Raw genomic sequence first — 26,754 nt, 5'->3', positions numbered from 1 at the left:
GCAGAGGTAAGGTATGTCCATCTGCCCACCCCTTATATACATTCAGCTCGAGAGGGTTCAGGACACAGAAGCACGTGTGGGCACTGTCAGCATGCAGGGCTGTTTAAATCCTTCTTGAAGATTTCCCAGGGAGAGAACACCTGGTCCCAGTCTCATGCCCACTGTGCGATCCTAGGAAGGCCATTCACCACCACAACTCTCTGTCGGTTTTCAAATCGATGGACCGGAGCAGCTGCCCTCCCGTGTCCAGCCCAGATCTCTAATCTACAGAGCAGGACTTAGGGTGGATAGACCTCTGCTGAGGAAGAGCTACCCACAGACCAGCACTGCTCCTACCAGGATAAGATCTGGATCAGACAAGACATCCTAGGTCTGACCAGTCCTGGTGCACCTGCTACAAGACACTAGAGGTCCCTTTGTTCCCCAAGCTGCCAGGCTGGAACCACTGGTAACCAAGCCCTTGGCTACATTTAGTTCTCTACAACATAGAACTGGAAACATTGGGAACCAACAGTGAGACGCCTGAGCTAGAGACCCTGCAGCATCCATGACCAGAGGGCTGGGAAATGTCAGCTTGTGCCTACACAGTCAGGGAAGTGGATCCCTGTGGCTTCGACGAGAGCTTTCAGCAGAGCAGTCTTCCCCATCACAGGGCACGCCGAAGTTACTGCCACCTGTGAGCAATGGCTTGGACGTAAGATGACTGGTGCTCTATGGGAGCAGAGGAGACGTCCACCCTGGTAAGTCGATCTCTCCAGTTGATGTCTTTGAGGTAGAGCCAAGGAACATGGAGGAAGCCTGTTTCCAGGCCAAGCAGAACATTCATGGAGTCAGAAAATGACACAGAGACCAGAACATATTGAAGAGGTTTGTTTGGTTGGACCGAGAACCCCTGCAGCCAAAGTCAGAGTAAGAAGGACTCCCTCCCAACAAGGTCAGGGTAAGGAGGGAGCCTAACAGATCGTGCCAAAAAGACCAGCATACTCATCTCTCTGAGTGATGGGTGGGATGGTTAGGAATACAAAACAAGACACACTCCCTTGGCTGGAATCCCACCTGGTTTCATTTTTCATCTGTGTCACCTCGGACAAGAGACGAAGCCTTTCTGCGTCTAGAACCTTCATTTGACAAATGAACTTACACAGAACACATGATACCACGCAGGGCCTGCTGCTCCAACGACTGGCTGATCCCTTGGCCACGTTCCAGGTTTTTTTTCTGCTCTTTGAACAACTGCCCAGAACACATCTGGATTCAAACACCACAGGCGCACGAGAAGGGCTCAGCCCATGAAGAACGCAGCTCTCCCCTCTCCTCGGTCATCAGATGAAGTCAGGGTGGCTGCAGCATGGGCAGCTCGGGGCTGGCAGCAGACTTTAAAATCACAGCACGGAGCCAAGATACAGCATGTAATGTGGTGGGTGAAAACAGAGGAGCCAAGAGGTGTTTTGGGGTGGTGCCAGGAAAGTGTCGAGAGCCGACATGTGATGGACAGACAGCAAGGGGAATGTGTGAACACCGGCTGTCCTTCGAAAATCCAAGAGAATCCACTAGAACTCTTGCTGGTCCAATCTACACGCATATAGGGAGCTGTATCAGCCAATCATAACACCCACACAAAGAAACACATGAAGAAATCCTGGAAGATTCTGGAGAGGAAAGATTGTAGGAGGGGCCTACTGACCAAAATCAGTGTTGATGTTGGGATAGAGAGAGATCAGTGGTCAAAGTGCCAGTTTGTAAATGAATGGACTCTCTGATTGCAAGGGTTAATTTTCACTGTCAACTTGACTGTACCTGAAATCACCAAGGCAATGCCTCTGTGTTTGACTGAGGAGGGAAGATCTACTCCAAATGGGAGCAAGTGCCATCCCGCTGTCAGAGTCAGAGGACTCCCACCAAGGTGAGCATCGAGAGGAGTCCTAGAGGGTCAGGGCGAGCATGGAGCTCAAGGCTGTGCTAATGAGACCAACCCAGGTACTGGCACACACCCCCGCTATCAAATGGTGGGTGTGGCCATTAAGAATTCAAAACTGAGCAGGGTGGTGATGACACATGCCTTTAATCCCAGAACTCAGGAGGCAGAGGCAGACAGATCTCTGAGTTCCAGGCCAGCCTGGGCTACACAGGAAGACTCCATTCCAAAAGAAAAAAAAATGGGGACACAATGAGCTATAAAATTCATGAAGAAGTAGAAATCTAGGCAGAAGCATCTCCTTCCCTCCTCTCTCTCTCTCTCTCTCTCTCTCTCTCTCTCTCTCTCTCTCTCTCTCTCTCCTTCCTGACTGGGTGCAAGGTGACCAGATGTCCCATGATGATGGACTGAACATCCTGCAACTGTGAGCCCAGATAAACCCTCCCTTCCATAAGCTGCTTTTGTTGGGTATTTTGACACAAAAATGAGGACGGTTATTCAACACGATGGTCCAAAGAGGATAAATCCAAATTCCGCAGCTAATGGAGCACTTGGGTATGATCACAGCAAGTCGCTGGGATCCAGGTGAACGAAGTTAAAAAAGAGAAGGAAAAATAGTACAGGTACATCCTTGTGAAGACGATAGGACTGGTTGACCAGATGTCTGTTTTCTTCACCTCCAATCTCTAACATGCAACAGTATAGGACAATGTCGTGAGAAAATGGTCAAAAGTGAACTTAAAAACATAAGTCATAGAGTACTTTTTTTTTTTTTTGCAAAACAGAATAAATGATAAATGTGGTCAGGTGCTTGCATACACAGGATTATAATAACAAAAGTACGGGGCTGATCGGGAGCCAAGTAAGAAAATTAACAAAAGTTCATATCCACAGAGAGGTCGGTTTGATGATATCATAATAATCAGAAGGATGGTAGATTATGGGGGGAAATTGGGCTCCAGAACATCATAGAGACAATGCTCTAGAGAATCCAATCCATATCTCATTATGTATATCAGAATGAACTCCAGATGTACTGGTGAATTAAATGTAGAAATCATCAAAGTCCCAGAAGAGAGTAAATGAATATTTACATAATATTGTGGGGTTTGTAAACATAAATATGGAAGGCACAAAGGAGAAGTTTGCTGAACATGAAACCAAAATTAAAGAGCCTTCTCCCTCCTCTCTCTCTCTCTTAAATGCATTCTTTTCTCCATGCCGCAGACTTACGTCAAGGGACATCTCTGGCCTTCATTCATCCATTTCCTGTGCTCATTCCGAGGCAGGTACTTTCTTAGGAAGGGAAACCACATTTATTCACGACAAGGTCTTCTGTTTAGGGAGAGACTGACTACCATGGGCTGTGGCCTCACTGCAGTGGGAAGTCTCCTGTGTCTCTCTATGCTCCTGGGCATGAAGAGTCCGCCTCCTCGGTGATAAAGGGTGGAGTCAACCCAGCCACTCTCAGGGATTTCTGTCACCAGAAGTCACACCCAGGTCAGCAGTGATGACTGCAAATCACCCTCCCCAGATCAGATTCACCACAGGGCATACAGCACAACAAAGCCCATTCTCCACCCCTGGGACAGGAAATCGATGGTCCCCACGCCCAGGGCAGATGGCTGATTTATAGGTGTTGTCCTCCGCTGAGGAACTTTCCTTGGGAGCACAGCCCTCTCCCATGGCCGGGCAGCATGAGAGCATCTGTATGCATCACTGTGCTTATGTAGGGAACAGATGGGAAACCTTCTGCAGGAGACACGGTGTATATCATTGCATTTCCCAAGGGGGCAGTGGGGACAGTGGGGACAGTTCCGATGAGCCAGCTTCCTGGAACCAACCACCCAGCAGTATTCAGGATGGGAGAAGGGGGTGTAGGAAAAGCACCAGCGGCTCTGGCTGCTACCACCTTGCCAACTGTCATGAGACCCGAATCTTCTCCCTCTACCTTGCAGTCCTAAGCAAGTCCAGTTTCCTGACACGTTCTTGTGGCCTTCTTCAACTATATCTAGCGCCTTTCTGCCCCGTGACTCTCCTTATGTGGACAAGGTCACATGAGGCAGAATTTAAAAACCTTCTCTCTGCAGTGACCTTGAAGAGAAAGGAGCCTCACTTTGTTCTTTGGAACTTGAGGACTCTCTCCCTTCAGGACCCCTGTCCTGATGTCTCTCCTAATACTCGCCCCTTTCCAGGACCCCATGGTGGCTATCTGTGGCCCTAAGCCTAGAACTCTCTTTGTAAAGCTCTTCTGTAAGAGTCATTTCACCTCAAATCCCTTGCTACGAATCCAGTGTTTATCTTATTTATAACTAAAGGAAGGGGAAGATGGAGAAGCTCAAAGCCTGGCTCCACAGTTGCCAGAGGGAAGACCCGGGCAAGGTTATTCAACTTCTCTGTGTCTGAGCTTAAGAGGAGTTAATGATGACCGACTCTGGGAGGTGGCTCCATGAGTCAGGACACCAACACTGCAGCAGGCCTAAGCTCCCCTATTATCCAAGCTTGTTTGTGTTAAGTCACAATGCTTGCTGGCCTCAGGGATCTCCAGGCTGCTGCTCCCAACCTGGTAGGCCTCTCTGTGCAGCTCCACCATCACCTGTGACCTGTCCCATGAAAGCAGCTGGTCCCAGAGAAAATACCTTCACTGTCTTGTCACAGGCCTGCTGCTGAGAGAGTGGGAAAGTTCAGAGCATTACCTCCAGGCAGGAAAGGGCCCAGAGTGGGCAAGCTTCTGGGAGATGAAAAAGCTCAGACCCCACCCGTCCTTGTCTCTTCACCTCCTTTGCCTGAGTAGAATTTGTGGGTTGGAATAGAACTTTCTGGGCTCTTTCTCTTACCTCCATATCAGCTGCAACTCCTGGGTCCCCAGCCAGCATCTTAGCCAGCTTCCCACAGGAGATGCTTGCTGATCGCATGCAGGGGGCTGCCCAGTTTGAGGATCGGGTGCCTCAGCTCCTTCTGCTAGCAGCTCCCCGTCCCTCAGCTGCAGGCTCAAGATGGCCACCACATCTAGATTCCCACTGTAGGAGAGGGACAACACAAAGAGTGGATCCCAGCCTAAAGTGGCAGAGACAACTTCAATTCACTCTGGTTGGTCAGAACCTGGCCATGTGACTATTCTCAACTCCAGGAGGCTGAGATGTAGTTATCTGCATATCTCTACAGCCCACTAGAGTTCTGGAACATCGTTACTAGGAGAAAGAAGACAGCAATGAAAGACAGCATGATCTAGCCCACCCCTGACCCCTCACTACAAAGTCCCAGCATTTGTGACCAAAGAAGTAAATGGTGGCTCAGACAGGGTTCTGGGTGTCTGGTTCCTGCTTTGAGGTGTGTGGAGAGGATTTGAACTGCCCATATGTGCCTATTCCTGCCCCTTTCTGCCACCTACCCTAGCTCTGCTGGGAGGCGGTGGGGTATCAGTACAAGTGATACCCTCTCCTAGCTGCTGATCCTCCGTGTCCCCATCTCTAGCCACCCTTCCTGTATTTCCTTCCCAGTGACAGACTAGAAGGCCAGCTCTATCCCAGCCAGATGGACACACGTCAACCAGGCGTGCCACACTCCTCCTTGCCGGGTCACAGCACTTGGCCAGGGATGTCCACTCTGCCAAGTGCCAGCATGTCGGTTATACACAGCATGGTGGCATCTCCCAGTCTCCCCAGGGCCATGGCCAGCTGCTAGTCAGGGCGGGCGGCACAGGAATTGGGGTAAGTCACTTGTCTGCCTAGGAATAGTTTGTTTAGGCAATGACCAGTCTACAAACAGCCCTTTCCACTGTCCTGCCCACCTGTCTTTCTAGAAATTCAAGGAATGAGTTTTCTACTGTCCTTTCCATCTCTGGCCTCAGCACCTGGGGACCCCTGGTTCAAGGTGTTCTGAGGGGAAGGAACATTATTGATAGGGCTTCCGGTTTCCACCTGCCCTCCACACAATCCCCATTTGGGTTAACAACAGTTGACTCTTCCTCTGGGGAATCACATACACCTCAGGACAGATAGTCTACTCTACAAGTGGTCACGTGACCTAGGCCTGGCCAACCAGAAGAGTCCATTCCCCTAGGCCGCGTGGCATGGAAAGTCGTCACATGACCCCAGCAGGCCAATAAGAGTTGGTACTAAGACCTTGGCCTGGCGGTCTGAGAAATGGGCTCTCAGGGAGTGAGATCTTCTTCCTGCCTTGCTAAGCTGCAGGATGCCTCAGAGCTTCAGTCAGCAGCTCTAGCCTCACAGGAGAAAAGCCTGCCTACGAACAGAGTGAAAAGGGAAGCAGAAGATGGGGTGAGAAAGGGGGTGCCCAAGCCCCCCCACCCCGGGCCCCACTTTACATCAGAGTCTGTTTCTGGGGAAGAAAAGATCTCTGTCTGCTTCTGCCACTTCTTCCTTGACATGCAGCATGGTCCTCGAGAAGCAGGGGCCAAGACCATGCTAACAGGTCACAGCCCAGTCCCGTCATGGTGCCATTTTGTACCAACTCCAAACCAACCCTCCCATGTCTCCTCACCCTATCCTCCAGCAGCCCCTCATGCTCACCCCAGCCCGTTTCCTTTCTCTCAGACCTGGTGGGTTTTATGCAGTGTCTCTCTGACTTCCTCTCCTTTCTTCTCCTGTGTCTTCCTCCACCTGAGACTCCACCGACCAGCCCTAAGGTGACATCACAGCTGCCAGGGGTTAGGACCAAGACTGCAGCAGGGTGCAGCGCTTCTGCGAGCCTTGCCCAGCTCCCCGTTGCTGTTACCGTCTCCTCTCAGCTAATACCGTTTATTTCACTATTGTGCAGGGGGCAGAGGGGATCGCTCAGTCTGTGGAGTGCTTGCCTGGAGAGCACAAGGACATGAGTTTGATCCCCAGCAGTCCTATGGTGCAGTGGTGTGTGCTTGTAATCCCAGCACGGGAGAGGCAGAGACTGTCAGACCTGAAGTGTGTTCATATACACAAATGTGAACCGTACATATCATAAAACCTACCACTTAAGTCATATGTGGCACTGTGTGTTCACCTCCACCAGCCATCCACAGAACCCTTCCCGTAACAAAACTGGAATTCTAACAAAATATTTACATTTTCTCTCTACTTCCCCAAGCCACAGACATCCACCCTCAACTTCCCATCTCTACAGCTACATCATGGGAGGGGGATCGTGTAGAATTTGTTCTCATGAGAAGACTGGCTTGTTTCACCGTAGTGTAAGCCTTCAAGCTTCATCCATTTGAATTCTCTCCCTTTCGGGAATGGAATACTACTCCACTGTGTGGATAGATCACATTGTCTTTGTTTGCTCATCTAGCAAGGGGCACATTGAATGAATTATATCATCTGTGTGTTTCCAATAATGCTGAGAACACAGGCGCGTGTGTACACTCTCGTTGCCTTAAGTTGTGGAAATCCATTCTTTGGAACAGGATGGAGGTGGAGGGATCATACATACAGTATGTGAGTTAGCGTTTCCTAGAGGAAGTGATCAGTTTTGTTAGATTGGCTAAAACAGTATCATCTGGGAAGTCCAACAATGGCTGTCTCACAGCGCAAAGGCCGAGAATCCATGAGGGTGGATGCTTCTGCAGGCCCAATCTGACCTAGTTGGCCTGGAAGAGTCCTGGAGAGTTGCTGGGTTTCTGTCCACCTTGAGAGTCTGGTTCTAATATCAGCGAAGGATCCTGCAGCAGCGGGATAGATGAACCAGTTGGCAAGAGTGAGAGCAAGCAGGAGAAAAGCAGCTTCCTTCTGAGTCCCCCATCCAGCCGCCACCAGAAGGACCTACGTGCTTGAGGTAATCCAATCAAGAAGAGCCCTGAGCTTGCCTCTTAGTTGGTTCCAGATCCAGTCAAGTTGTTTCCTCATTGGAGCTGTGGGGCAAGCCTGGAGCCTCAGGGGTACTTGGCAGCTGTTATTCTCACTTCTTAAGGAACTGCTTCCGGCATTGTCATCATACTGCTTCCGGTGTCGTCATCACACTGCTTCCGGCGTCGTCATCATACTGCTTCCGGTGGCGGCGTACTGCTTCCGGGGCGCCCTTGCTATTTTTACGTTCCCACCACCAGTGAGTGAGATTTACCATTCTCCACATCCTTCCCCCAAACTTATTTTCTGTTTGTGTTTGTTTCCATAGCAGCCATCCTAGTGGGTGTAAAGTGGCTTCTCAATGTTGATGTTATTTTTAAGATCTTATTATTTTTATTTAGTGTGTACAAGAATTCGCCAGCGTGCACGTATGTGCACCAGGAGTGCGCAATCCTTTGAGGCCTTTTCTGGGGAGTAGGAGCCCCTGGGACTGGAGTTTCAGAGAGCTATCAGCTGCCCCGTGAGTGCTGGGAACTGAACCTGGCGCTTCTGGAGGAGGAGCCAGAGCTCTTAACCAGTGTGCCCCCTCCGGAGTTTTAAATTAAAACCCCCGGAGTTTTCAATTTCCATCTCCTTGATGGTGAGTGAGGGGTGCACACCTCTTAATGTGCTTATCTTTCCTGAAGAAATATCCATCCAAGACGTACAGCTCACTCATTCATCACTCTCAGCCTTTATTCTTCCATTCAGCAAACATGTCTTAGGCATTCTCCATGTTAAAGATACAAAAGTGACCAAAGGCGGGGGTGGGGGGCGGGGAGGGATGTGGGGGGAGTGGAGGGTGGAAATCAAAGGAATAAATTAAATCAAAGGTCATGCCTCCACGACACCGACAATCTTCATCTACTTATAACTTGATTCCTGCCTCTAAGGGCGGTATGGAATGAAGTCATACGTGTGAACCCCTAGCAAAGACTGGGTACTAGTCAGCTTCGCTCCTGTGTTTAAATGTTTTCCCTCCCCTGCTCTCCCCCCACCCCCAGTCTCTCCACAATCTCTCCCTCTCCCCCTCCCCTTCCTCCTCCCCTCCATCTCCATCTCCCTCTCCCTCTGATAGTGGTACTGAGGATTGAACCTATGGACTTAAAAGTGCCAGGCAAGCCCTCTGCTAGTGAACTGTACCTCCGATTCTTTTGTATAGTGTTTCTTTTGAGATAGGGTTGTGATAAGTTGCCCAGGCCAGGTCTGAACGGTCTGAACTCACTCTGTAGTCCTCATGGGCCTGTTCCTGCTTCAGCCTCCCTAACAGCCCTCACCATTTTGTCTCCAGGCTGCCACCTTTACTGCCTTTGCACTCTCCACTCGGCTCCCTCTCTGGTCTTCTCTCCCTCACACCATTTTGGCTCCCCTCTGTCACCTTGTCTCTGAGCTCCTGGCATTACATCTCCCCCCCCCCTTTTCTCTTTGTGGGCATTTGAGTTTGGAGCCAGAGCCACTATGGACCTGGTGGAAGGGTTCATTCCTTCTTTAGTTTTTTTCCCTATTGCTTGTAAGCTCTACCATGAGCACTGTGCTTTTTAGCCCAGATGAGACCCGTATGAAGAAGCTGCTTTGGCAAGAGCCACTTCTGATGCATTTACTAGGAGTCTTCTACAGGGCAAAAGGTATATGAAATCTGAAAACGCAAGAGAACTCGGGTCCTCACAGTGAGGATAGACACATGGTATGGCTGTGGAACGAGGAACACTGACCATGAGCCACAGACGACTGGCTAAACACAGGTCACTATCTATCCACTTCTGGAACTTTCTACCCAACATGACAGGGTCTCTCAGCAGAGACCAAACAAGTCTTCCATGTCCTTAGGAAGAGGTGAGCAGTCCCCTAGTGAAGGCCCACCTTCTTCTCCAGGCTTCTCTTGGTCTTGTTTCTGTGCGTTCATGGAGGGATAGACCTCAGTGCATTCCTGGTCTCTGGAGGGTTGCATTCTGTACTGTACTGTCTGCTGCTGCTGGACTGACCCAGTAATATGAGACAGGAGGGAAAACACAGGAGGCAGCCAGCCGGGCCCTCCTCCATCAGGACTCCGCAGACCTGCATGTCTGAGCCAGGCATCCCATACAGATGGGCTCTGTTAACTGTGCACATGGCCAGGGGCTCAGTTCACGTCAACTTTGTGATGGATGGTGATGGGAACCAGCACTGCCAGCCAGCCACAGGAGATCTGAAACACACGACAGCACCAGGCTCTGGACCTGGGTTGGGGGCAAGCATGAGTCTCCACAGTGTGACTTCTACTAAACAGATGAACTCAGAAAGGTGTCAGCCACGATGAGAGCAGAAAAATCCACTCCTATGAAAATGCAGGAGGGGGTTGATGCCTCATGGGGTCCTGTCTTTCCTCTTCATGACTACTGTCCAGGTCCCCAATACTTTGAGTGCCTAGAGACCAGCCTTTTGTCCTTCCTGGGCTGCCCATGCAGAGAGCCAGTGACATTCATTCTGCCTCTTGGAAAGTTTCAGGTGTTTGCGTGTCTCCTTGACAACTGTGTGGTTCTCTGAGCTGCACCAGTCTGAGAAGCGAGTGCACAGGCAAACGGATGAGTCACTCAGAGTTCCTCCCGACAGTGTCTCTGATCAGCTTAGGAGATAAGAAGGCCCTGGCAAGATGCCGAGAAGGTTCCAGCACCCATCGGAGTCTCCCTGCTTGCTTGACTTTTGCAGGCAACGGGATAAAGGCTTCGTCTGAGTCGGCCACTGTCATACAGCAGACGAGTCTCCTTGGGACATTATTTCCGTGACAGTAGAGGCAAAACCCACTCTCAAGTGACTGCAAGTGGACGGTGGAGTCTAGTGTCCTCTGCATGGAGTAGGACAGCCTAAGGGTCAGCCCAGAGGGGAAAAGGAGAAGTGAGGGAAGGCAGGGAGGGGACTGGGGATGAAGATGCTACTTGGTGCCATCACGGTAGGCCGTCATGAGTGTCTTCCTGCGAGCCGCGTGACACATATTAATCCCAGGATCAATTGATCGACTTAGACCACTCTCGAGAGTAAGGAGGTCCAGTGGCACTATTGGGGGTTAGCATTACTTCAGGGCTGTCCCCCAAGCCAGAATGGAGGGTCGCACTAGACCTACATGGGTTGCTTTATCTCTTTTCCCTGGACCCTTGGTCAAAGGGATATCCACCTCCGAAGAGGTGATGTGAAGACCGCATTCCCTCCCAAGAGCACTTGGAAGATCCAGGAATGGAGTAAAGCATCGACACGCGCCAGCCATTGACAGAGTGGTCCTCGTTGTTTGTCCCCATTTAAAGTCACCTCGTGTCTAGAATTTCCCATCTCATAAGCTCACACCTCCCTGTGTGAGATGTTAGTCTTTTTTTTAAAGGTTTACTTTATGTATATGAGCACTTGTAGAAGGCATCGGATCCCATGACAGACAGTTGTGAACTACTATGTGGTTGCTGGGAATTGAACTCAGGACCTCTGGAAGAGCAGTCAGTGCTCTTAACCGCTGAGCCATCTCTCCAGCCCGAGATGTTAGTCTCTAATGAACTTTTTTATGCTTACTCAAGCTAAATTCATTTCTCCTCATTGCAGCTAAGTTGCATAAGGGCTAAACCCCACAGAGCCAGCCCTGCCTGTCTTTTTGCTCCCTCGACTTTTCTGTGAAAGGACTCCTACCTTCCAGTCTAGTCTGGATCGCTGTTACTGCTCACCGAGGCTTAACAAACACACACATTCTGTCAAAGGGGACGGGAGGGGGCAATAACACTTTCAAACTATAGGGCTTTAATGTGCCCCTCTCCACAACTGTAAAATGCATATATTTTCTCTTTGTTTTGTCTGCTTTTAGTTTTGACATCAGGCCCTATGTAGCCCAGGCTGGCCTCCAGCTCAGTGGGTAGCAGAGGATGGGCTTGCATTTCTTCTGGTCTTTCTATTTCTAACTCCTGAATGCTGGGATTATATGCACGAGCTGCTAAGGCACCCTCTTGTTCACTCATGAGTCCTGTAAGCAGACGGTCCCTGACTGCCGCAAAGCACAGCCAGGTATCTCTGGTCTTCGTCCGAGCATTTCCCACTCGCTACCTTTGAAAATGGCAACAGAGACTCCAGCTTTGCTCTGGCAGGCCTGGAGGGATCCAAGTGTCTTTGCCTTCACGCGAAAGGCCATTGTCTTTGCAAGGCCTCTCTTTCTGCTCTCCTTGGACTTGGGGTGTCCCAATTCCTAGAGAGCTTTGTGCATGTATCAGAACGAGAAGAAAACATGAAACGGCCTTGGAAAGCCACAGTGCCCGCCAACGCCCTCCCACCCTTGGTAGAGTCAGCCCTGAAGAAGGACAGGTCTCCTGAGCAGGCCAGTCCTCTGTGAGCCCTCTCTGACTGGGCCCGTTATCAACACCCCCAAGTAATTTATTTGGATATGAAAGAAACCTTCAGCCCAAGAGAAAAAATTATAAACATCTCTGGGAATAAAATCCCTATTCTGCTCCCAGCTCACAGTTCTGGCACTGTTTCTATACGTCCTGTCAGGGCCGGGCGCAGGGAGTGACAAATGGGGCGTCGAGCCCCGGCTGAGCTGAGTCTGTGTTTTCACAGGCAAGCACACATCTGAGGCTGCCTCTGAAGTGTGCAGCCTCGTCCTGATCCCCCTACAGGGATTTGCGTGTGGCAAGCCAGGAAGTGCATCCCCCACGGAAGGCAGCTAGAACACTAGGTTACCCTTTTTTAAAATTATTGTCATTTTTTTTTAAGAAACCTGGGTATGCTTTGAGAGACATCATCAGAACTATGTGAATGTAACTACCATGTTTTAAAATTATTATAGAGAAAACCTGGCCTTTATGTGGGGCACAGACCTGTGAATTTTAATGTGTGGACCACTTAGTGTAAACACCACCGTAGTCAGGATTCCCTCCCTACCTCTAATCCAAACCACCTCATTCCTTTCCCCTAGAGTCACCCCAGCCACACCCCTCCCCCCAGCCTCCTCTCTATGTCAAAGTTACACAAATGGAGATGTATGGTGTGTAGTTATGGAGTCTGTTAATGTTTGCCACATCCAGACACGTCGCTGTGTTTGTCTACGGTTCCCGCCTTTGTATGGCAGGTGTCAGTTGAGGCCCCACCTCGTGCCTGGACCACCCGGATTGTTTGGGCTATGACATCCGTGGCTTTGCGTTTCTGTGCAACTGTCACCAGGATCACACAGGCTTGGGCTGCTGGGTCGCCTGGCAGAGACCTTGCTTACCAGGGTGACAGCTCCACTTCTTGCTCTGAAAGCAGAGAGCAGGTGCTGTTCATCAGGCTCTCAAAGAGGCAGAGATGGTATCTCAAAGGGGCTTCCTTTGCATTCCCATAAAGGAGGAGGATGGGGAATAGGCTTCTTTAGTTTGTTTGTTGTTGTTTGTTTTGTTTTGTTTTTGTTTTTGAGATCCGCCTGTCTCTCTTTCTCCCGGTGCTGGGATTAAAGGCATGCGCTTTTTGGGGGTGAGGGCAGGAGGATATTTTATCCTGCACAATACTGCCCTCTGCTTGATCTCCATCCAAGAGTTGGTCCAAGGCTCCTATTGGGGCCTTTGTTTCCCTGCCGATTTGTTCTAAGTTGTTGTTGTTGTTGTTTGGTGATGATGATGATGATGATGATGATGATGATGGTGGTGGTGGTGGTGGTGGTGGTGGTGATAATGATGGTGGTGGTGATGATGATGATGGTGATGATGATGATGGTGGTGGTGAGGATGATGGTGGTGGTGGTGGTGATGATGATGGTGGTGGTGGTGGTGATGATGGTGGTGATGATGATGGTGGTGACGATGATGATGATGATTATTTGCAGAACTGGGGAGTGAACCTGGGCTCCCTCAGACATGCTAGGTGCACGCTCTAGCACTGAGCTACAGCCCCAGTCTGGGTTTTAAGACTCCTTTACATCTGTTGGCTATGAATACTTTGTCAGATTTTTTTTTAAATCAGCATTTATTTATTTCTTGTGTGCATGTGCATGTGAAAGGGGCCCAAACATGCGGTGGCATGCACACAGAGATCAGAGTGGCCATCAGTTGTCTCCTTCTGCTGGGTAGGCTCCAGGGATCGAACTCAGGTTGTCAGGCTTGGTGGCAAACCCCTCCCCCGACCCCTAGCCATCTTGCCAGCCCTGGCCTGGGTTCTTTAATTCTTTTTATCGGGCCTTTCACACAGTGAAGGTTTCCTGAAGTCGATGTTGTCAGCTTTTTTCTTTTGCCCATCTAGCAATAGTCTTCCTGGGCTGGAATCACATCTAAAACCCTTCTCCTTACCCAAGGGTGGGAGCTATCCCCCTGTTCCTTGCTTGGGTTGCTTTCAATTGTCCTTGAATATAGACTGCTTCTCAAGTCATCGGAGAATGACATTTCAGTGTCCCTGTTTGCAGCTCTCCTTTCTGGTGAGTTCTGAGTTCCCAGGTTCCTGTGTGCCAACAGATATGACTTCATCCTGAATGCTGCGTATTATGGAGTGAAACTCTGGTCTAGACCTTGCCTGCCAATGTCACAGGGTCATAGGAAGATTGGGAGGGAGGGAAGGAAGCAGAGAGAGAGTTCAGACTGCCAAACGTACCCTTGCCCAGGACTAGGGGGTTCTCCAGGCTCACCCGAGAAGTAGTGTTATCTGCCATTTGTTATCCATTCATCCATCCATCTGTCTATCCATCCATCTATCCATCCGTCCATCCGTCCATCCGTCCATCCGTCCGTCCATCTGTTCATTCATCCATCAATCCTTCATCCATCCATTCATCCATCCTTTTATTCATCATTTCTCTATCCACCCATCCATCTGTCCATCCTTCTGTCCATCCACCCATCTATCCATCCATCCATCCATCGCTATCCCTGCCTGATTTTATCTACTTCCCTGTCTCTTATTCATTTACTGTTTCTCTTTCTTTTTTTTTTTCTCTACTCCCCACCCCTACCTACTTTCAGTTTTGTGGATTAGGTCACATGAACACAAAATGTAAGAAAGTCACCGGTGCGGTGGAATTTGAATTTCCACCATCTGTATCAATGGCAATTGAGCCAGAGTCCCTTTGCTCCCTACTCCAAAAGGCCCAATGAGTGGAGGAAAAATTTCTGGAGCACCCAGTGAGATGGGGGCTAAGTGACCTCAAACACCCTCTTGTCGCACCCAGCTGCAAAGCTCCTTTCATCAAGGGGGAAATTGACCGCCCCAACCTGGCCACTGGTGATCATTGGTTGTTATATGGGAAATGGAGATGGGGCAGATTCAGGTATGCGGCCTTGATGAAGGGGCCTCACAGGGAGCAGGCTGTGTGCTCAGGGATTCAAGGGCTGTTCCTTGCAAAGGATGCTGCTCTGGCTTCGATATGACCTGTCCTCTAAGTGCTTGTGTGTTTGAGAGACTTGAAGGACTTTGAAGGTGATGATCTGAGAGCTCCGACAGAAAGTTGACGGCCCACACTTGTGCAGATCTGGAGAGGATAGTCACAATTGGGCAGAGTTTCCTCCTCAGGCTCCAGCCGATACCAGTTCTGAGTTCCCTTGGTGGCAGTAAGTGTCTTAAACACCTAGGACACAGATCTTTCTAAAACATGGAACTTTATCATGAGAACCAAAGGAAAGGGGGGCTCTCTCACAGCATCTACTTCCTTATCTTGAAACTGTAACCATTTCCCTAGCCCCAAAGTGGGTACATGTCCATCGAGTCATCAGAACCAGTGATGAACCACACGATTGCTCTAAGCCAGCATGAGGTCACCTTAGAGCTGGGCTTTGTGTGAGACTTGCCTTCCAAGCATGCCTGAGAAGTGAGGGTGCGTTTCTCCAAAGGAAATCAGTCTGTAAGTTGTGGGGGAGGAATCTGTGGTAGCTTACTACATAGTAGATTGTTTAGCTCAACTTTGACTTGAAACCTCAAAAGCGTGGTCTTGTCTTGGTTTCATTATTCAAAGTGATCTGTTGGTTCAGATGACCAATCAGATGATAGGTTTGGGGCATCAGGAACAGTTTCATCAAGGTTCCTGCATTGTCATCATTGTCTTCTATTATTATTACTATTATTATTATTATTATTATTATTATTATTATTATTATGCCCATCTCCTCAGCACAGCTTTCCAAGGTGACTCAAATACAGCTTTGAGGCTCAAAATTTCCAGATCCTTCCACACCCAGAAAGAGATTTCCAAGGAAATAGAGCATGTCATTTGTTGGGCCACTCTGGGCACAGAACACTGCTGGTTGGATCCAGCCTACATTTACTGATCTCATTCTATGGCAAAGGGACTGAGACCAACGGGGCTCACTGCTCTCTCTCTCTCTGGGAGTGTTAGTTTCTTTGAGCCTGGAAGACTACTGAGGGGAAAATAGTGTCCCCGGGAGAGTGTGGTGGGGAAACCAGACACAGAATTGGCAAATAGACACTTCTAAAACTGTCAGATAGAGAAGGTGGTCTTTCCGAACCTGAGAACCGAGCATGCCTCAGATGCTCGAATGTGCATGCCAGTGCTCACAGAGTACAGCATTTAGCAGACACTTGACAAAAAAGTGTTTCTAGTGAGACTGAATTAAGAGGACGGGGTGATCAGAAAGGCATGCATCTCTAATGGCAGTTACATCTGCTTCCCAGCGTGTTTATCACAGTGGTAGACGCTCTCGCCGAGGCAGGTATCTTTGCCGTACTTGCGCCTATGAAGAATTGTCAAAATATTTTGAAGTTAGGTGATGATTCTGTATCTATTAAAATCCTCTCCTACAAAGTCCCTCTCCAGCACACAGAGCATCGAGGGCAAGGCACACCAATGTCAAAACATTCATTTTACAGAGCCTTATCTTAGCTCCCAGACTAACCAAGCGCTGTCAGAAAGTGACACATGTCACAAAGCTCCAAACATGGACAGTTCTTAGGAAGAGAGCTGATGGCCGGCGTTGACACAGAGCCCCCCAACCCCCGCCGGGTGGCACCGATATCAAACGATGTAGAATTCTAAAAAGGGATTGTGCCTTCAAAACTCTTGGTCAAGGTGAGATTTGAGCAGAGGACCGAGAAGCTGATCTTGCAAGCCAGGTCACTGCTCTGGCGGAGAAGAGGGTCCCCAAGCAGAGCTGTGGAATCCAATAAAGGCGGGGGTTATATCAAAGGGCCCCCGAGCACACTCAAAAGGCTTGTTGTGATGTCTCATATCCCCCAGCATCCCGTCATCCATCCGGGCTCTGATTTAGTATTTACTTTAAGAAGAATTAAAAAGCTAAATGGCCCTGGGAAGAAGGTGCCTGGAGAAGCTGGTACCAGCTTCCAGGAACCCACAGGGCATGCTGAGTCCCCGACAATGATACCACATGAGGAGTGCTGTCAACCAAGGAGCTGATGAAAAACTGCTTGGGGGCTATGTTGGGGGGTAGCCATGGGACCTTCCCCAGTTTAGCATCGGTCAGGATTCTGCTACCGGAAGCCGAGCTGACACTCGGGGTTTGAATAGCAGCTTCCGTACCATGAGCTGCTACTGTCTGACAGGAGGCTCAATGCCTGAGTCCCAGCCAGGAGCCAGCCTATGGAGCCAGGCTCACTGTGGCGGCTCTCCTCTGCGTGACGATCACTTGCCCAGGCACTAAGGTCTGGTCTGTCTTTTTCTCCTATGGCTCCAGGCCATTACTCTTTCTTACTGATGTGTTTTAAGATCCTTGTCATGGTAGACCTTCATGGGTAAGGGGCTGGGCCTAGAGCCAGCTGCCCCATCTTCATCCAGCAGCAGGCGGGCAGGGGCATCATCTCCTCAAAGGGCTGGGGTGGCAGGGACCAAAGGACTATTTTAGCATCCACGGTGCAAAGGAGTGAGAAAGAGATTTTTTTTCAAGTGACAACGTTTACCTAAAATCCTAGCACATGGAAGGCCGAGGCAGGAGGATTGTCAGCCTGAGACCCTGTCTTACAAAAAACAACAGCAGGGGGCTTGAAGGAGTGCCCAGCAGATAAAGTGCTTGCCACACAGCACGAAGACTTGTCTGGATCCCCAGCACCTTGTAAAAGCCATGCACGGTGGCACATGCCTCTGACCCCAGCGCCGTGGGCAGGGAGCGAAGACAGACAGACTGGAGGTTTGCTGGCAAACCGGCTTAGCTGAAATGTTGTGAGCCCCACGTTCAGTGAGAGACTATTGTGTCTGCCCTCTCACACCCCAGCAGGTGCCTTGCCCTGAGCAGCCAGCAGACCAAACCCTGTCATTGTCTCTCTGTCCACCACCTGGGTTGCCTTTGGCTACAACTCTCTGCTCCAAAGATTTTCTCTGAGAGCATGGGGCTGCCTCTTGTTAATTTTTTGTTCAAACAACACTGGTTTCCATGGTAAGGCTTCGCTTCCTGAGGGTGGAGTGAGGGGTTAGACAAATACCAGCTTGATACCTAAGAGATTCTTGTTCTCCCGTGGGATTCTGGGAAGTAACCTTGCAGTTGCCTTAACAAGTCAGGCTTGGTCTTGCCTCCGGGTCTTGGCACTGGTTGCACAGTCGCCTGCTGCACTTTTAAATGCACTCTAAGTTCAGCGTGATCCTCCCTCTCCTTCTCTACCTCCTCTGGGTGAGCTTTCCTGGTCCCATTATAACAATGATTCCTCTTCTATTATCTTGTGTGTGTACTGTCCAGTCCCCACCGCCATCTGATGTCCAGCGTGAGTGAGGACCTGGGTTCAGTTCCCTATCATTGAAAATATAAAAAGAATAACACTGGCAAAAGCGGCCTCCCTCGGGCTCCATAGAGGACCTGGAACCACAGTAACCTGCCAGCTGTGGCCAGCCCGGCATACTGGTTGACAGGAGTGGAAAATGCTCACCCGCAGGGGTGGGCCCTGGCGCTGCTCACACAGGTCAGCTCTGCAGACTCTTCCTCAGCCGATCAGAGCAGGGCTTCAGGCAGCAGCAGTGAATAGGTTCAGAATAACTCCTTCCATGTTCAGCCTGGGCCCGCTGAAAGTGAACAGAGCTACCAGGACATATACCCTTGTCAAAGCCAAGCCCAGGCCCAAGAGCCAGCCAAACTATAGCTGCACATTTTATGTCCCCTCCCTGCCTAACCAGCACTCATGCCCGCCCACTGGTCAAAGCAACCTCTAGGCTGGCTATAAGAGACACACTTTCTCTCCATCCCCACGTGTGGTAGTCTAAAGGAGATGTGTCCCTGCTAGGCTCGTGTATGCAAACGCTTGGCCCCTGGATGCTCCTGCTGTTTGGGAAGGTCAGGGAATCTTTAGGAAGTAAAATCTTGCTGAAGAAAGCATCCCTCGTCCCTCGGGGTGGCAGGCTTTAGACTTGAGAGCCTTGTTGTATCCCCCCAACCCCCTACTCCCATTTGCTCACTCAGGTCTGTGTTTGCAATTCCAGATGCCATCTCTGCTTTCTGCTCAGGCCTCCCCTCCCCCTCTGCTATGCCTCCCCCACCATTAAGGGCTCTCCCTCCCTCTGGAACCTCGAGCCGAAATAAAAATTTGGCCGTAAGTCACTTTGAGTTACAGTGCGTTATCACGACCACAGAGAGCAACTTATACACCCCGTGAAGGAGGGGAAATGTGTTCTAGCCTGTGGTTCTCCAACCACCACACAAAACGGTGTGTGGCCCTAAACGGTGATCCAGCCCCATCTAATACAGCCGTGGGCTGAGTTTTGCCCGTCGCATTGCTTCAGTGTGACTTAGTTCGCTGACACAAATGCCACAGGCTGATATTCGGAGTGACGAGCTGGTGCAAACACATGCCATGGCTATGTGTCAGGAACCCCCGAAACCAACTGACACCAAACCCCCCTGGTAGATTGACCCCAAGGCATCTGTCCAGCTCAGGGGCGTGGCTGGGAGCATCGCTCTCTTAGCAGGTGGATCCGCGCATGGCTTAGCTCCGATTCCCACTCCAAACGGCAGCTGCTGTCGCTGCCTGGGGACCCCTATCCTTTTATTGTTATTGTAGACTGGTTGCCCCCTGCGGCAATAAAGAACCCTCGATGGGCTGTCTGGAATGACTGAATCAGTGCAGCAGAGCCTGGCGGGTCAAGAGGTCAGACGAGCTGCCCTTCAGGGGTAGGTGTGAGCCTCAGGTGAGCAGCCATAACTCCAAGCTTCGTAAGGCCACATCCTCTCTTCCTCCAGTGCCAGGCATATATCTAATCCCCTACAGAGCAGTAGAGGGGCCGCAACTGGAAACCGATGGACATGCCAGGAAGCAGAGGTTTACCCATCACAGTCAGCACTGGGAAAGCACCCACCAGCAGCGTCTTAAAAATCTTACTTGGTTCCCAACTGAGCTTTCACCATCCCACAGTTAGGCAGACGCTAGAGCAGCCCACATCAAGTGGGAACCGTGGGGACCCTAGGGGGTACATGATGTTTATAAAAGGGTCCCAGACACCTACAGCTCTAAATTAAAAAAAGAAAGCCGATCTCAGACCCTCAGTTGAAACGCATCTTGTTTTTCTGCTTCTTCCCTCGCAAGTACTGGTTTCCACCTTATGGAGCATGGAACTTCTGGCCAGGACAGTCGCACCACACAGAAAGTCACTCTAACTGGGCAATGAGAAAGTGTGACAGGAAATATGGACAAAGATACGGATGGCTGAGGAAAGGCACAAGGTAGCACATCCCCTGGGGTCTAGTGGGACTGTGGCTGTTAATTTTGTTATCACATGTGTCCAAACATCTGACGGGAACAACTTAAGGGAGAAAGGGCTTATTTTCGCTTATGGCTTCAAAGTGTTCCGATCCTGATTGCTTTGCTCCTTGGGCGTGGGCAGACATTATGGCCGTGACCCCATGGACATATGCACACACATGCACACACACACACACACACACACACACACACACACACACACTGCACACCTTTACATCTTGGTAGACAGGAAGCAGAAACCGAAAAACAGAAAGGGGCCAGGAATAAGACACAACCCAGGACCATCCCACTGCCCTGCTTCCTCAAGTTCAGCATCACCGCATAAAGTTTCCCAAACCTCCCAAGGTAGCAGCCACACTGTGGCTCCAGCACTTGCCACCTGACCTTATGGGGAAATCTGATATTCTAACTCTAACAGGTTCGAGGCAGGGCGAGGGGAGGGGGAAGTCTTTCAAATAAGGAGAAAGAGAGGCTGCATGGAACGTGAAGGCTGCATCATTCCGAGTTACAAACAGGTTTAACAGCCCTGGGAAAAGGTGTGCAAGCTCGCCATTCCCCGCCCCCACCCCTGCCATTATTGCCCAGTGTAGGAACTCTCCACCCCTAACTGGAAGCCACATGGGAAGAGAGCCCAGTGACACAGGTCACACAGCGGCCGGAGGAAGATGCCCCCACAAAAGATGTCACTCACCTGGAATTTTACGAGGATGCTATTCCTGCTGGGAAAAGCTCTCCAGGGAAAGATGCATTCTGAGATATTGGCTTTGTGGTCTGGAACACCTCCGATAATCCAGGACCGTATCTGGGTACAACCACATTCTTTGATGAGTCTCTTTTCAGTTCTTCCAAGGTCACTGAAACTGAAGACATCCCTCATTTAAAAACCATCGCACAGATTATAAAAAATATCTTTTGCGGAGGTCTTGGGAGATGGATCAGCAGGTAAGAGTGATCGATACACAAGCATGAGATTCTGAGTTCAAATCTTCGGCAACCACACAGTCTAGCATGGCCACACACATGCCGGTACCCCTGAACTGTGGTGGGGATGGAGATGGGAGGATCCCTGAAGCTTGCGGGGTGCCAGCCTTGCCTCATGGTCAGTGACTTTGTCTCAAGGGAATAAAATGAAGAGTGACATCAAGGAACACCCAGTGTCTACCTTTGGCCTCCATTTAAGACCTGCACAGACACACACACACACACACACACACACACACACACACACAGCACACACACACACACACACACACAGCACACACACACACACACACCATACACACACACAACCCCATCATATATACACACCACACACACACACTGCATACACACACATGCACACACACACATACTGCACACACACACACACACACACACACACACACACACACTGTGTGTGTGTCCTGGCTTCTTTGGCACCACTGCCCAGAGCCTTTCCTCATAAACAGTGAAAAGAGCAGGCTTATGTTGAATGTCACCAGCGAACTGTATGGACTCCTCTCAAGGTGCGTGCTAAAGCCATACTGTGATTGATCGTGATATGTTGTGTGTGTTTGTGCAGTTGAGTGTGTGCATGGTATGACAAGCAGTAACCATCCCTCAACTCAGTCTTTGTGAGCACAGCCTCCACCATGATGAAGGACAAACGCATCCCAAGGAAATGGTCTCTTTTATGATTAGTTTTTATCATGAGGTGTCTTATTTACATTCTGACCAATCGTGTTCTGCTAACTTAAAATGCTTTCTTTCTTTTTTTAAGATTTATTTATTTATTGATATATGAGTACACTGTAGCTGTCTTCACCAGAAGAGGGCATCAGATCCCATTACAGATGGTTGTGAACCACCATGTGGTTGCTGGGATTTGAACTCGGGACCTCTGAAAGAGCAGTCAGTGCTCTTAACCACTGAGCCATCTTCCCAGTCCCTAAAATGATTTCAAGTAAAATAAATTATTCTAAACTTCGAAGACGCTAAAATTTTTAAATTGTGTATGTGTGTATGCGCTCCCTGAATCAGCGAGTCCGGCCAGCGAGCTTGCTCCCGGGATCCGTCTCCATCTTCTGAACGCTGCGATTGCAGGTTGTTGACCACACACACCGGACATTTACCCAGGTGTTAGGGATCCAGAGTCTGGTCCTCTGCCTGCTTATCAAGTGGTCTGCCCAGCGAACCATCTCCTCAGCCCCTAAATTTTTAAGTTCTCAATTTCAGTCTGTGCCCGTATGTTTGCTGTGACACAATAGAGTGATCAACAAAGGCTTTCCAAGAATGAAAGATGATACTTAAGTCACATTCTGCAGGTTCAATGAGAAACAATGCAAAATTCCTGACAGAGCGAGGCTCCAATGTGTGCGTTGTCAATAAACTGACTCTTAAGAGCATCGGCCACCACGGTACCAAGGTCAACTGCTCAGGCTTGAAAAGTTGTTTTAAAATAGTCTCTTAAATATCAATATTTATAACGCGCCAAGTAATATCCACTTATTCATCTCATGTAAATATTCCAAATGCCTATGTATATAAAACATAGCTTCATCCAAATATGCATTAAACTCGAGATAAATATTCAGAGGACCGTCACATGACGTTTAACTCTAGAGGACATAATACAGGGTGTGTGGCAGAGTTCAGCAGGAGCCATGTTCATTAACAAGTGCCTTGCCTTGTCTGCCCATTGCCTGCTGACAAGACAGAAGGAAAAATAAAGCTCTCAGAGTCTGTCAAGGAGCCGTTACTCCGTGTGCCAAGTGACAGGGTGACCTCATACTGTCAGGGGTGATGACTTCTGGGACCTCAGGTGACCACGTGAGATTAGCAAGGACCTGAAGGAGAGTCAAAGGAGCTTGGTAATGTGGAGAAAAAGAAATACTTAGAAAGAGGCAACTTTGGGACTTGGGTCCTCTCACCTGCTGTCAGCTGAGCCTGCTGACTTGTCACTGTATGTCCTAACAGCCACACAGAGAGGGTAGCGGGCCCACCGCTGTGTACTCAGTAGTGTTTCAGGCATGGCTCTGAGACTCCTACATACACTGAGTATTCATTACCATCTCACGGTGGCAGAGTGTGACAACTTGAGGAAGGGATTGTGAGGTGGCTGTTCACATTGTGTCCCCAACCTGTGCTCAGCGGGCTTTCTTTTCTCTGTTCGGATCTCAGCTCATGGGATGGTGCCACCTGCACTCAAGGTCAGCCCTCTACCTCCTCAGTTAAACCTATTTGGGAAAGCCACCGCAGACACAGTTGTGTCTCCTAGGTGATTCTAAAGCCAGTCAAGTTGACCCTCAAGGTTAACTAGCACCCAGCACTCATTCTGAGCCACGGGTCCCTTATTGCTCCCCTGTCTCTGGGTGACACCCAGGCAGTCATTTCTTCTTTCTTTCGCTCTGTAAACGACTGTTGTGCGTTGTCATGCCGGGTGACACATAATGACAGTTTGGCTAATGATGGATCGAATGTGCAGCAGTGTAGTCCTGTAGCGGAGCTAGAAGGTCCCAGTTTCCCACCCAGCGACACCGCGGCTGTCATGATGTCACAGTGCAGTATGCTTCTCACATATTTGAATGGCACGGGTGTGAACAGCCCTGTCACTCTGCCAGCTGCTCACAAAAGGGTGCGTGGATTACAAACTGCACAATCTCGCTGAGGATGATAAATGACTATATCACAGGTTTGTAAATGTACTTAGAGGCTGGAGAGACGGCTCAATGGTTAAGGGCACCCACTGCTCTTACAGAGGACTCCGGTTTAGTTTCCAGTACCCAAAGGGGATCTCAAACCATTTTTAACTTCAGCTCCAGGGAATCAAATGTCTTCTTCTGGGTTTCAGAGGTATGCACGTGCATGTGCATGCACACACACGCCCACACACATACACACACACACACACACACACACACACACACACACATGCGCACACACACAGTGATAATAAACCTTAAAAAAACCAACTCTTTCTTAACCATGGTTTTCACACTGCTCCTTCTTCCAAAGACACAGCAACTCTAGCATCGGAGCCCACAGCATCTGGAGCTTTTAGTCAGAATGGTCCCCCAAAACACCCACACCCTTAGGAAGACTTCTAGCCCATAGGTAAGCTGTGGTGAAGCTTGAGTTTTCCTTTGGCTACAGTTTTCCTCCACAGTGGATAAAATCGCATCCGTGTCATATAAATGTGGCTGGTTTGTAGCTAGAATAGCCTCTCTGCAGTCAAGGAGGGCCCAGGCCCCTTCCGCCTTGTGGCTCTCATCTGCTCAGAAATAGTCTTTTCATGATGGCTGCACACATCTATTGTGGATAAGACCCCTGAGCCTGTGCCCAGTCAGCAGCAAGGGAAAGAGACACTTCCGTGGTAATATTCCCTCCATGAGCTATCTCTCAGAACTTAAATACAACACTCGGTATCGGGGATGTGTCTTGTGCACTGTGCATTCAGATGCTGATTTCTGTGCCCAGAGATCTGGTTGCAGTCTGGACATTGGCGTTACCAAGCATCTCCTGTCTCGATGGCGTGTGAAAATTGTTTCTGTCTGATTGGCTAATAAAGAACTGATCAGCCAATAGCTGGGCAGAGAAGAGAAGAGGCAGGACTTCCGGTCCCGGCGAAAGGGATCTCTGGCGGGGATGGCCACCAGATCTCAGGAGTGGCCATGGGGATGTGCATGAATGGGTCACCAGAGGAGTCTCCATGAGGACACTGGTGGAGCAGGGGCAGCCAGGGCACATCAATTATGGAAGGTCAAGGGCCACATGTCTGGGTTGTAGGCAGACACAGGCGAGTATCTGCCCAGCTGTAGATGAAGCTTTTAGTAAATATAAAGTCTCCGGCTCGTTACTTGGGAACTAGAATGGGTAGAAAAGCCCCCAAATGTACTTCTATAACTGAGCTCATCTATGAACTGGAACACAGTGGCCACATCTCCCAGCAAACCCGGACAGGAAATGTCACATTCACTCCGCACACTATGCTAAGGAACACCCTACCCCAGCACACACGCAGAAGGCTGATGCAGATCCTAGGAATGGGTCCACACCAGTGTGCTGCAGGGACTCCACACAACCTTCCCATCCCGGCTTGTGGCACCTTTCCTTCCTCTGGTCCCATTTCTCAAGGTGCTTGACACCCAAGCCTCATTCTCCCCACCTGGGATGAACCCTTTGTATTATCAGCAAGTGTTCGTCTCCATGGCTACTAGATCCAGTACTCAACAGCTCCAGGGACTTGAGCATCTCTGACATGTCATGTTTTAAATTTACAGAGAACATGCCCCAGATGAGCCCTTCCATCGATTTACAGCTCCATGCTCGTCTTCCGAGGAGAAAAACAAAAGTAAATAAAAAATAAAAAATATTTCCACCTCATTGGTCTGTCAGCAGCAGATGATGTCACCAGGAGATGAGCAGGAGGGGCCACGCCTGCCTGTCACTAGGGTGCTGGTTGTGAAGCATCTACCAGCTGTTCAGGCCTAGTCAGGAGTGCCTGCACGTGTAAGGTCTGTGCCACATCTGCTAGGTGCCTGCAGGGAGGGCACCCAACTAATGGTGTTAGAAATTCTTTAGTGGGAACAGCAACGCCGAGTGGTTGGATTCTATGCGGCCCAGAAAAATGTGGTATACATAGAGCCATGAGCTGGAAAACACAAGAAACTTCAATTTTTTTAACCACTGCCCCCTCATACACAAAAGGGCTCAGCATTTAAGAATATTTGCTGCTTTTGCAGAGGATACAGATTCAGTCCCCAGCCCTTAAGTCAGTCAGCCCATTACTGTTTGTAACTCCAGCTCTGGAATGACATCCAAGAGCAATGGCACATACACACACATGCACATGTGTACACATGCACGCACATGCACACCTGCACACACACATGCACACATGCACACACAGGGACACACACATGCACACACATACATGCACACACATGCACACATGTACACACAGGGACACATGCACACACATACATACATGCACACATATGCACACATATGCACACACATGTACACATGCACACGCATACATCTGTGTACACATGTACACATGCACACAAGCCAGATCTTTTTTTTTCCCGTCAGAAGATCTCTAAACAAGAAAGCATTGGAAGGAAGGAAGTACTTGAATTGTTCCGAACTTTGCTTTTAGAACCTGAACAGGGGAATCCAGGATCTCATGAACTCAGGTATCCCATACAGAACAGAACATTCAGGAAGCCAGCTGTGGCAGAGCATCCAGCCCCTGGGGTAGGCGAGACAAGAATACTAGGAATTCAAAGTCATGTCAGCCTGAGCTATATGACACTCTGTGTGTGTGGAGTAGGGGTCAGGCTACACGACACTGTGTGGGGTTGGACTATACAACATTGTGTGAGGGTTCGGGTTACATGACATTGTGGGGGTCAGGGGAAAACATCC

This window comes from Rattus norvegicus, chromosome 3 (genome assembly GCF_021556685.1).
Source record: "Rattus norvegicus strain SHRSP/BbbUtx chromosome 3, alternate assembly SHRSP_T2T, whole genome shotgun sequence".
Lineage (NCBI taxonomy): Eukaryota > Metazoa > Chordata > Mammalia > Rodentia > Muridae > Rattus > Rattus norvegicus.
The sequence above is the reverse complement of the archived record's forward strand: the minus strand, read 5'-3'. Positions refer to the sequence as shown.